Source organism: Dendrobates tinctorius, unplaced genomic scaffold (assembly GCF_039654945.1).
Source record: "Dendrobates tinctorius isolate UK_male_01 unplaced genomic scaffold, ASM3965494v1 ptg000063l, whole genome shotgun sequence".
Classification (NCBI taxonomy): domain Eukaryota; kingdom Metazoa; phylum Chordata; class Amphibia; order Anura; family Dendrobatidae; genus Dendrobates; species Dendrobates tinctorius.
This window is the reverse complement of record NW_027361731.1, coordinates 32713789-32727033: the sequence shown is the minus strand read 5'-3', so window position 1 is coordinate 32727033 and position 13245 is coordinate 32713789. Positions and strand designations below refer to the sequence as shown.

Below are 13245 nucleotides of genomic sequence, written 5' to 3'. Positions count from 1 at the left end.
AGATTTGGGTTCGGAGCTCCCCCTGCTGGCCTGGAGAGGAAACTGTGTTGTATGCATTGATTGACTGCCAGAGAGACCCTTCATTGCCGCCAGGCATGACATCCCACTCCCTAGGAGGAAGGGAATGCCACTGTGGCGACCATACTCCAGGGGGCGCCACACTTGCACTTGTGCCCTCCCCTGTCTGTGTCCGCCATTGTGTGGAACCACTGCGACTGAACTTACTTTAACCTTAAGGATGTCCCAAAATATGTCATCACTTCCTAATTGGTGTGGCGTTTTACTACTGGGAACGGAATTGATCCTCCAAATGAATGGGCAGCAGCTTCTACTGTTTTTTTCCGCACAATGACACATGGATGCATGTGGAGCCACATCACAGCCCCATTTACATGAATGGACTTTGGCTGGCCAGAGAAATATTGTAGGAAAATTTGTACCTTCATTTTCTGGATGATGGCCCCCTGGTCAGACCCTACAAGTAATAATGGCATATTCTATTTGAATCCCTATTCTTTGGGGTACACTTACATAAGCCCTATACTCTTCGAATTCTGTTTTGTGCAGCAGTGTCTTGAAAATTTGGACAGTTGGAGAAGACAAAGAGAAATTACTAATAGGCATTTATCTCTTTTGAGAAGGATCTACCCTTCCCTAGTCATCTGATGCTGAGGGAAAGTCAGGACACTTCCATGCACATTAGAACATTTGATGGTTACCTAGTCCTTCAGAAATGGGTTGGTTAGGCCATCATTCTTCTATGTGTACAAGGGCCTTAAAATATTGAAATGTAAAAAGGTAAAAAAGGAGAGGAGGGAGATGCAGCTGCAGTTTCTCACTTTCATTCTTTCAGTGAAACAGTATGGGAAAGAAGGAAGGATGAGCAGCTTGGGGAACGCAAGATAGGCTCAAAGCATGCTGCAGTGTAGCTTTGGCATCTAACTATGGAAAGTCCATCTCTTCCTGGAAACCATGAAAAAGTAGTTAAATTCCCAAATTTGTTGGTTTTGTAGGCCAGTTTCATGTGTCTATGACACACAGATCATGCTTGGATCGTAATACCACACCTTACTGCAGGATCTCCTGACCTTAGCTAACTGCCTTATCCGTGTGACCCGGCAATTGGGCCTGGTATTGCAATCCGAGCATGGCCCGTGTTGCACGGCCACATGAAGCAGATCTAAATAATAGGGGCCCTGTAACGAACCCCAGGGCATCATTTTGCTGCTTGAACACACTTATTCCTAAAGACAAGTGCGCATCATTGGACTCATCTACGATGATATAAATCTTACCGACCTCCTGGATTTTCGGGATTATAGACCCCTATGAGGGTTTGTGTGGACATCTGTATTTTCGGACCAATGTTATTCTATGGTGCCGTGCAAATGTCCGATTTTTTTCTTCAGTCCGTGGAAAAAAAATCGCAACATGCATTATTTGCATCCGATATGCAGATCAAACTCAGCCATGCAAGTCAATGAGTCCCTGTAAATAATCGGTCTGAACGCAGTCTGATTTTCACAAAGTGGAGAAGAAGGAGAAACTTCTTTTTACCATCTTCTCCTCATCCGAGAAAATCGAATCACACTGTGATCACACTCTGGTCTATCTGATCAGAGTGTTTTTAGCATAATTGGTCTGGTTCTCTCGGATTAGAGAAAATATGGTGTCGTGACTCCAGCCTGGGGAAGAGTTATCCTGAGGCCTAAACATCAGATTATATTTGAGCATACTGGGACATGTTCAGATACAAACTAAAGTTTAGGTAAAAATATCTATTTATGTTACAAAATTGTAAAACAAAAATGATTTCTTTTTCAATAATCTACTGTATCTGATTTCTAATGATTGTAGCGGTTTGGGGTTAATTTCCATATTTTTCATTGATTTTGTTGGATTTCAAAATAAATTACAATTTCAGGTCAATGCCCCTTATTTTTGCTAAATGGAGTCCCAGTTAATTTCAGTGTTATATATTTTACACAGCCCTTGGTAAGACGTGATAAATTACTTGTTTAGTCCTTTGGGGACCAGCGGTATATTTTTTACCCAGTCCTAGGGCAAAAAAATCAAATCAAGGGGGCGGAAGTGCAGTACCTGGCTGCGGCCACTATCAGTAGATGGAGCAGCTTTGTAACTGCGCCCTTCTAGCCTCCTACGGCACAGGGAACAGCTGATCAGCGGGGGGTGCCAGGTGTTGTACCCCTACCGATCAGATATTGATGGCCTATCCCAACAATAGCTCATCGATGTTAAAGTAGTGGACAACCTCATTAATTATCCATCAATATATCTTTGGAGAGTGTGAAGAAACAGGAGAACTTGGAGGAACTCCAACTGTCCATGGTGGGAAGTCAATGCAGGACCCAAGCGTGCTAACCACCGTACTGCCCCGGTATTGGTCCAACCCTGTCTGTTTTCCCATATCTTCTTTGTTGGGTTACTACTGGAGACACATGGGCCGTATTTAGCCTGTATTGGGGCATTGTGTCCTGAGTTATGAGTCATTCTCACAATGGAGAAATAAATGTGTACACTTTGGCTACGCCCTACATATAAAGGCTATACTGATGGCACTTAGGGTGTATTGCACTTATACTGTATCTCACTTCCTCAGTCGATGCTGGTGGTTTTCACTCTATAGCCTCATCACTTATTTTAAGAGTAAGTTTGGCACACGTGGACACCTTTGTGATGCTTTCACCACTGTGTAAGTACAAGGTGCGTTGTGTCTTATTGGGTAAACTTACTGGGGTCACACCTCTCTATACAAGGCACTCGGAATCAGGGAGCGGCTGGCATTATTCATCTAGCATACTTTGTGGCTGCCAAGTCTTTAGTCGGTAGAAAGTTTCTTCTGGAAGACAATATATTACAATATGTCTGATTGGGCTATGATGTAAATGCCTGTTCGCCAGTGTTTTGCCAGAACTGTAGACAAACAGAAGACGACAAGAGCGGGACTATGACCTCTCTTTTTGACATTGCCACAAATTATCTATAATGAGACCTAATTGTTTAGTTGGAGTTGCCTCGTCCTGTTTAAGAGGGCATCTATAGGGCGTAATGAAGAAAAAGTTATTTGCAATTGTCCATAGACATCAGATATTTCTTAGTAGTCCATAGACATGAGATATACAGTAGTAGCAGTGTCGTAACTAGAGTCCGATACAAGATTTGGACCGCCCCCATCGTCAAAAGTGAGTACATCCTTCACATTTTTGTAACTATTTTATGATATCTTTTCATGGGACAACACAGAAGGTATGACGCTATGATACAATGTAAAGTAGTTAGTGTACAGCTTGTATAACTCAACACACAGCCATTAATGCCTAAAACGCGACGTTAAAAAGGCCAAATTGTGCACAATTAGCCATTTTCCCTGACTCATTAATGTTACAAAGTCTCGAGTGTGAATGGGGAGCAGGGGTGTTACTAGACTGGTCACTAGACGTTTATCATGGCGCCTCATGTTAAAGAACTCTCTGAGGATCTGAAAAAAAGAATTGTTGCTCCTCATAAAGATGGCTATAAGAAGATTGCCAGCACACCGAAACTGAGCTGCAGCACAATGGCCAAGGCCATACAGCGGTTTCACAAGACAGGTTCCACTCAGAACAGTCCTCGCCAGACGTTGAGTGCACATTCTCAGCGTAATATCGAGAGATTGTCTTTTCAAAATAGGCGTATGGGTGTAGAAGAGAAGACCGGGTTGAAAGGGCTGCTGAAATGCCAGGTCCGGTACTGCTGGGACCGAACCTCCTGTTGCTGGAGGGACTGAGATTGCCGACGGAGCGAGCAAGTAACCTGGGTGAGTGGGCGTGGCCAGGGAGAGTAAATTAAAAGGGGGTTGCGCGGGAATGTAAGGGGGCTTCCCGCCAGAAACGCTGAGCGGTGCGGACTGCGGCTGCAGTGAGGGGAGCGATAGGCCGCAGCGTGCAGAGACAGGGCGGCCGCGTGAGAGACTCACCCATATTGGTGGGTGCGCAGGGGAATGCACAATAGACAGAAAGGCAAACGCCGGGTATAACATTGCAGCACAGCCATTCAGGTGACGGCGGCTGTTCAGAGGGACACGTGCCAAGTGGAACCTTACGGAGAGCTATACCCTTTTGCTCCGCAGTTACATGGACTAGACCGGAGACAGCCCACTGGCGCCAGAAGTAGGCCCGTGTGTTGGGAAGGGATGCCTGAAGATGCTATACTGACCTCTGCTGTCATTCTACTACCCACTGGACCTTCAGAGTGTGACGGGCTGCGGAGCCACGATAAGTGAATCTGTTAACAAAAGACTGTCTACTGTAGTTAAACAACCGTTATAGAGTTTAGTTTCTGCATCCCTTTTCACTGTTATCTCCTTGCGACAAGGTCATTGCTGTTCAGTGGCATAACTACAAAGTTATAGGCCCCGGTGCGAACTTTCAAAGGTGGTCCCCATGCCAAAATACAAGCACATCTCCACTCCGCACACCTCGTACACGCGTGGCTCCGCTCCGTTCACCTCGTACACACACGGCTCTGATCCATACACCTCGTACACGCGCAGCTCCGCTCTGTACACCTCGTACACGCACATCTCCGCTCCATACACCTCGTACACGCACATCTCCGCACACCTCGTATACGCGCATCTCTGCACACCTCGTACACACACGACTCCGCTCCGTACACCTCGTACACGCACATCTCACCTCCGTACACCTTGTACACGCATGATTCCGCTCCGTACACCAAGTACACAGGCGGCTCCACTCCGTACACCTCATACACACGCGTGTTATGAATGGGTCACCGAGGAGAAAAAGAATAAACAAGCTAAGTCACAGAAAACCAGAGAGGTTGGTAACTATGCAGATTGCAGATCCCTGATCCTAACCACACAACTAGCAGCAGCCGTGGAGCGTACCTACGATGGTCCTAGACGCTTCGTCACAGCCGGAGGACTAAATAAGCCTAAAGCAAGAAAAGGGGAAAACTAACTGCCCCAGAGCAGACCCCAAAGGAAAGACAGCCCCCACACATGTATTGACGGTGAAACAAGATGAAAGCACAAACACAGGCAGGAAAATAGGCTGAGCAAACGATGGGGCCCAAACTAACTGGAAAGGACAGGAAAGGAAAGACACAGTCTGCAATCTGCCAAAAACTCTACAAAAATAATGTCCAACACTTCTGATAGCAAAATTAACCTTGAAGTCACTAGACTTCTCCCACTATATCAGCACTCTGAAATATTCTGAGACAGAGCAAAAAGAGGCCAATCTAATAAGGGACAAAAAAGCAAATTGGCAAATACAGAGTGGAAATTCAGCACAGCCCCAGCCAGGGCTGGCTGACCACACAAAAAACTGAATAGACCAACAAAATCAAGTGTGAACTTTAGCAGAAAAACTTAGCTTGAAATGACTGGAACAGAGCTGAAAACCAGGCCCTGAAAAGCCAGAAGGAATCACCAGCACCAGAATAGGGCGTCGGCTGTCTTAAATCCAGTCTGAGATTCCTGAGGTCCAATCGTCATCCTCATTATCAGGTGGCAGATCTCTACTGATTAAATCAGCCTCACTACCTCCAATTACCACCAGAGGAAGCCTGGAAGGAGAACTCACAACTGGTGGACCGGAAAATTAACTCACAACAGTACCCCCCCTTGAGGAGGGGTCACCGAACCATCATCCACGCCACCAGGCCGATCAGGATGGGCCCGGTGAAAAGCACGAACCAATCTATTGGCATGAATATCAGAGGCAGAGACCCAAGAATTATCCTCCTGGCCATAACCCTTCCATTTGACCAAATACTGGAGTCTCCGTCTAACCAAACGAGTATCCAGTATTTTCTCTACCTCATATTCCACATTGCCTTCAACCAATACAGGGTCAGGAGGTGCTGCCATAGGAACCACTGGCTCAACAAACCTCTTCAACAGAGATTTGTGAAATACGTTATGGATCTTGAACGTAACTGGAAGAGCCAATCGAAAAGAAACAGGATTAAGAATCTCCATAATCTTATAAGGTCCAATAAATCTTGGCTTAACCCCTTAAGCCCAAGGGTGGTTTGCACGTTCATGGCCAGGCCAATTGTTACAATTCTGACCACTGTCCCTTTATGAGGTAATAACTCTGGAACGCTTCCATGGATCCCGGTGATTCTGACATTGTTTTCTCGTGACATATTGTACTTCATGTTAGTGGTAAAATTTCATTCATATAACTTGCGTTTATTTGTGAAAAAAATGGAAATTTGGTGAAAATTATTCAAAATTTCACAATTTTTCAACTTTGAATTTTTATGCCCTTAAATCACAGAGATACGGCACACAAAAAGCTTGATAAGTAACATTTTCCACGTTTACTTTACATCAGCACAATTTTGGAACCAAATTTTTTTTTTTGTTAGGAAGTTATAAGGGTTAAAAGTTGACCAGCGATTTCTCATTTTTGCAACACCATTTTATTTTTATGGACCACATCACATTTGAAGTCACTTTGAGGGGTCTATATGATAGAAAATACCCAAAAGTGACACCATTCTAAAAACTGCACCCCTTAAAGTGCTCAAAACCACATTCAAGAAGTTTATTAACCCTTTTGGTATGTCACAGGAATTTTTTGAATATTTAAAAAAAATATGAACATTTAACTTTTTTTCACAAAAAAAATACTTCAGGTTCAATTTTTTTATTTTACCAAGGGTAACAGGAGAAATTGGACTGCAAAAGTTATTGTGCAATTTTTCCTGAGTACGCTGACACCTGATATGTGGGGGGAACCACTGTTTCAGCGCATGGCAGACCTCAGAAGGGAAAGAGCGCCGATTGACTTTTTCAATGAAAAATTGGCTGGAATTCAGATCGGACGCCATGTCGCATTTGGAGAGCCCCTGATATACCTAAACAGTGGAAACCCCCCACAAGTGATCCCATTTTGGAAACTAGACCCCCCAAGGAACTTATCTAGTTATGTGGTGAGAACTTTGAACCCACAAGGGCTTCACAGAAGTTTATAACGTACAGCGGTACAATTAAAAAATATTTTTTCCACAAAAATGATCTTTTCACCCCCAATTTTTATTTTCCCAAGAGTAACAGGACCCTAAAAGTTATTGTGCAATTTGTCCTGAGTACGCTGATACCCCATATGTGGGTGTAAATTACTATTTGGGAGCATGGCAGAGCTCAGAAGGAAAGCAGCGCCATTTGACGTTTTTGGCTGGAATTGAGATCGGACACCATGTCGCGTTTGTAAAGCCCTTGATGTACCAAAACAGTGGAAACCCCCCACAAATGACACCATTTTGGAAACTAGACCCCCAAAGGAACTTATCTAGATGTGTGGTGAGAACTTTGAACCCCCCAGTGCTTCACAGAAGTTTATAACGCCCGGGCGTGAAAACAAAAAAATCGTATTTTTTCCGCAAACATGATCAATTAATCTACAATTTTTTTATTTTCCCAAGGGTAACAGGAGAAATTGGACCCCAAAAGTTGTCCAATTTGTCCTGAGTACGCTGATACCCCATATGTGGGAGAAAACAACTGTATGGGCACACGTCGGGGCTCGGAAGGGAAGGAGTGACGTTTTGGAATGCAGACTTTGATGGAATGGTCTGCGGGTGTCATGTTGCTTTTGGAGAGCCCCTGATGTACCTAAACAGTGGAAATCCCCCACGAATGACCCCATTTTGGAAACTAGACCCCCCACAAAACTTATCTAGAGGTGTGGTGAGCACTTTGAACCCTCCAGTGCTTCACAGAAGTTTATAACGCCTGAGCGTGAAAATAAAAAAATCATTGTTTTCCACAAAAATGATATTTTTTCCCCCAATTTTTTATTTTCCTAAAGGTAACAGGAGAAATTGGACCCCAAAAGTTGTTTTGCAATTTGTCCTGAGTAGGCTGATACCCCATATGTGGGGGTAAAACACTGTTTGGGCTAATGGCAGAGTTTGGAAGGGAAGGAGCACCATTTGAATTTTTCAACGCAGAATTGGCAGGAATTGAGATCAGACGCCATGTTGCATTTGGAGAGCCCCTGATGTGTCCAAACAGTGGAAACCCCCCAATTCTAACTCCATCCCTAACCCCAACACACCCCTAACCCCAACACACCCCTAACCCCAACCCTAGCCCTAACCCTAATGGGAAAATGGAAATAAATACATTTTCTTTTAGTTTTATTATTTTTCCCTAACTAAGGGGGTGATAACGGGGGGTTTGATTTACTATTTATGGCGGTTTTTATGTTTGGCGGCTGTCGCACGCTAAAAGACGCTTTTTATTGTAAAAATAGTTTTTGCATCACCACATATTGAGAGCTATAATTTTTCCGTATTTTGACGCACCGAGTCATGTGAGGTCTTATTCTTTGCGGGACGAGTTGACGTTTTTATTGGTACCATTTCCAGGCACGTGACTTTTTTGATCGCTTTTTATTCCGATTTTTGGGACACAGAATGAACAAAAACCAGCGTTTCATGAATTTCTTTTGGGGGTGCGTTTACACCGTTCTGCGTGCGGTAAAATTGATAAAGCGGCTTTATTCTTTGGGTCAGTACGGTTACAGCGATACCTCATTTAGGTCTTTTTTTATGTTTTGTCGGTTTTATGCAATGAAAACTATTTTATATAAAAAATAATTATTTTTGGGAAAGGGTGTTTCTCTTCACTCATAAACTTGCTAGCGCTGGGATTGCACAAGAGAAGAACTATAAAATACTTATGAGATGGTATCTTTACCCTTCTACACTACATGCAATATATCCAGCAGTTTCAGGGGTTTGTTGGAGATGCGAGAGGCAGGTGGGGTCTATGATTCACATTTGGTGGGAATGCTCTAAGATCAAGCCATTCTGGGAGGTTTTCGACAATTATCAACGAATCACGGGAAACCGTGTAGCAAGGTCCCCTCAAATAGCTCTTCTGTCAATTTTACCTTCTTCAATAGGGACTCAGAAGAGAGATATTCTTCGGTTTCGTCTAACAGCAGAATGGTAATCCCGCGGTTTTGGAAACTTACAAACCCCCCTGACATACTAGACTGGTATATGGAAATGGTCAATCTGTGTAGAATGGAGGAGCTGTCTGCAGACTGCGATGGTGCAAACGATAAATTTAGAAGGATTTGGAGTGGATGGATTTTGTTTCAGGACTCACCTGATTTCCATAATTTGTTCCGCTGAATGTTTCAGTTACATAGGAATTTGCACATTAATATATACATGATTTTAAGGACCGCTTTATCCATAACCTTTTTTTTTTTTCCTTTTTCCCCTCTTCCCTTGTCTTTCTTTCCAGCTTTTTTACCCTGTCTGTCCTCGGCATAATATAGAGGATACTTCCTCTCTTGAATACCTTGTTGGCGTTCGCCATATGACTACTGCCATGGTATGTTTGATTTACTGATAGATGGTTGTATTCTCATTTTTGAATACTAGATATTTTCTAAGATTCTATATATTATCTGTTTGCATATAATATATTCTTTGTTTGTAAAATGCTCAATAAAATAGATTGAACATAAAAAATATTTTTTTTTGCATCGCTTTATTCTGCAAGCTATAACTTTTTTATTTTTTTGCGGGACAAGCTGACGTTTTCAGCGGTACCATGGATATTTATATGCATCTTTTTGATCGCGCGTTATTGCACTTTTTGTTCGGTGGTATGATAACAAATCATTATTTTTTGCTTCGTTTTTTATTTTTATTTTTTAAGGGGTGCGCTAAATGGGTTAACTAATGGGACAGTTTTATAGGGCGGGTCGTTACGGACGCGGCGATACCAAATATGTGTACTTTTATTGTTTTTTTTTTATTTTCAAAAAATGAATTTATTGGGGAATATATATATTTTTTTTTTTACTAATTTATTTAGCGATTTTTTAAAAATTATTTTTACACTTTTTTTTTAACTTTATTACATTGTTCCAGGTGGGACATCACTGTCACAGGCATAGACGCAGACTTCCTCATGCCTGCGCTTTGCAGGCAGTGAGGAAGTCAGCTCCCTACAGGCCCCCGAAGGTCCCCGTCGCCATCTTGGATCCGGGGGCCTGTAGGTAAAGAGCCCCCCCGCAGCAGCGCCACACATTGCGCTGCCGTGGGGGGCTCAGGGAAGCACGGAGGGAGCTCCCTCCCTGCCGATGCTTCCCTTTAACCCCCGGTACACCGCGATCGTGTTTGATCGCGGTGTACAAGGGCTTAACGTGTCGGGGGCGGTCCATGACCGCCCCTGACACATTGTGCCGGGTGTCAGCTGTGATAATCAGCTGACACCCGGCCGCGATCAGCGGCGCTCACCACGTGAGCGCCGCTGATCGCTATGACGTACTATCTTGTCCCTGGGAATTAAGTCCCAGGGCACATGGACGGGATAGTACGTCATATGGGATTAAGGGGTTACATTTTGGAGATGCAATCTTCATAGGAATATTCTTAGACGACAAACAAACCATATCACCCACTTTAAACCGGGGACCAATGGTCCTATGCCGGTTGGAAAATCGCTGGGCCTTTTCCTGAGAAAGTGACAACTTATCCACAAAGTCTCGGAAAATATCATTCATAAAGGACTGGAAGACAGAAGGGGCATTAGTGAGCCCAAAAGGCACCACCAGGTACTCAAAATGTCCCTTCGGAGTATTAAACGCCGTCTTCCATTCATCCCCGTGCTTGATGCGAATAAGATTATACGCCCCTAAACCAGCAGGCACTCTTAACTCTGGAGAATAAATCAGACATCAGAGGTAACGGATACTGATATTTAACCGTCATCTTGTTAAGGGAACGATAATCAATACACGGTCTTAATGAACCATCTTTCTTGGCCACAAAAAAAACCCAGCACCTAAAGGTGATGAGGATGGTCTAATATGACCCTTCTCCAACGACTCCTTAATATAGGATTGCATAGCCTCGTGCTCGGGTACAGATAAGTTGAAAAGCCGACCCTTGGGAAATTTACACCCAGGGCTCAGCTCACTTGCACAGTCATAACTCCTATGAGGAGGCAAAGACGCAGACTCATTATCACTAAATACATCATAAAAATCAGCCAAATAGTCAGGAACATCATGCGACTGGGGAGAGGTGGAGAAAACAGGAGCGTCCCTAAGAACACATTAACAACCCCAACTCACCACAGACCCAGACTTCCAATCCAAAACTGGGTTATGAGTTTGTAACCAGGGGAAACCCAGAACAATAGTATCATGCAAATTATGCAGCACCAAAAATTTTCAATTTTCTTGGTGGTCTGGGGCAACTCGCATTATCACCTGGGTCCAAAACTGAGGTTTATTCTGAGTAGTAGCATCAATACCCCTCAAAGGAATAGGTGTCCGCAGCGGCGTCATGGAAAAACCACAACGTTTAGCAAAGTCCAAATCCATCAGATTCAACGCTGCTCCTGAATCTACGAAAGCCTTAGTAGAAAACGTGGATAAGGAGCAGATCAGAGTAATTGCCAAAAGGAACTTAGGTTGTACACTGCCCACAGCAAATGTGTGTGCAAAACCTTTCTCGCGTTTAGGGCAGACAGAAATAGTATGAGAGGCGTCTCCACAGAAAAAACAGCTTATTACACCTTCTAAACTCCTGACGTTGTACCCTAGACAAAACCCTATCACATTGCATAGGTTCAGACGTTTGTTCAAAAGGTGTCAGCGCCTCCCGTGTAGTCTTGCGTTCATGTAAACGCCGATCAACTTGAATGGCTAATGACATAGAGCCATCCAGACCAGAGGAAACAGGAAATCCCACCATAACATCCTTCACGGTCTCTGATAAACCCCTCCGAAAGAGAGCTGCCAATGCACTATCATTCCATGTAGTAAGGACCGCCCACTTTCGGAATTTTTGACAGTACAACTCTGCAGGATCCTGACCCTGGTCTAATGCCAACAGGTTTCTCTCAGCTTGATCAACGGCATTAGGTTCATCATACAACAACCCCAAGGCTTGAAAAAATGCATCCACATTAGTCAGAATAGGATTTTCAGGTGTCAGAGAAAAAGCCCAATCCTAGGAATCGCAGCGCAGCAAGGAGATGACAATTTTAACCTGCTGCACAGAGCTCCCCCGATGAGTTAGGTTTCAAGGCAAGAAATAATTTACAATTATTCTTAAAATACAGAAATTTAGACCGATCCCCAGAAAACACATCAGGAGTAGGGATCTTAGGTTCAGCAGCATGTGACTGAATGAGGTAGGTGGAAATTCCCTGCACTTCAGCAGCAAGTTGCTCCACACGATCAGACAATTGCTTAATCTCCATTAGGAAAGAAAAAAAAAAAAAAAAAAAACCTCCTACGGCCCCCAGAAAATAAAAAAGAGGAAAAAATACATAGAGAAAAAAAATTCTGACACTTTTTTTTTTTTTTTTAACAACCTTTTCCTGCTTTTGAGTACCCTAGAATCTGCGGTATGGCTGGTGATTGTGTAATGAATGGGTCACCGAGGAGGAAAAATCAAAACATGCTAAGTCACAGAAAACCAGAGTGGTTGGTAACTATGCAGATTGCAGATCCCTGATCCTGACCACACAACTAGCAGCAGCCGTGGAGCGTACCTACGATGATCTAGACGCTTCGTCACAGCCGGAGAACTACATAAGCCTGAAGCAAGAAAAGGGGAAAACTAACTGCCCCAGAGCAGACCCCAAAGGAAAGACAGCCCCCACATATGTATTGACAGTGAAACAAGATGAAAACACACACACAGGCAGGAAAATAGGCTGAGCAAACAATGGGGCCCAAACTAACTAGAAAGGACAGGAAAGGAAAGACACTGTCTGCAATTTGCCAAAAACCCTACAAAAATAATGTCCAACACTTCTGATAGCAAAATTAACCCTGAAGTCACTAGACTTCTCCCACTATAACAGCACTCTGAAATATTCTGAGACAGAGCAAAAAGAGGCCAATCTAATAAGGGACAAAAAGCAAATTGGCAAATACAGATAAATAAGAGTGGAAATTCAGCACAGCCCCAGCCGGGGCTGGCTGACCACACAAAAAACTGAATAGACCAACAAAATCAAGTGTGAACATTACCAGAAAATCTTAGCTTGAGCTGACTGGAACAGAGCTGAGAACCAAGACCTGACAAGCCAGAAGGAATCACCAGCACCAGAATAGGGCGTCGGGTGTCTTAAATCCAGTCTGAGATTCCTGAAGTCCAATCGTCATCCTCCTTATCAGGTGGCAGATCTCCACTGATTAAATCAGCCTCACTACCTCC

At 43.7% G+C, this 13245-nt stretch overlaps 1 protein-coding gene across 1 annotated transcript in view; it reads left to right on the top strand.

The window, feature by feature from the left end:
* LOC141094128 (uncharacterized) overlaps window positions 1–13245 on the top strand; it is a 254798-nt gene that overhangs the window by 68008 nt on the left and 173545 nt on the right. The window lies entirely within an intron of this gene.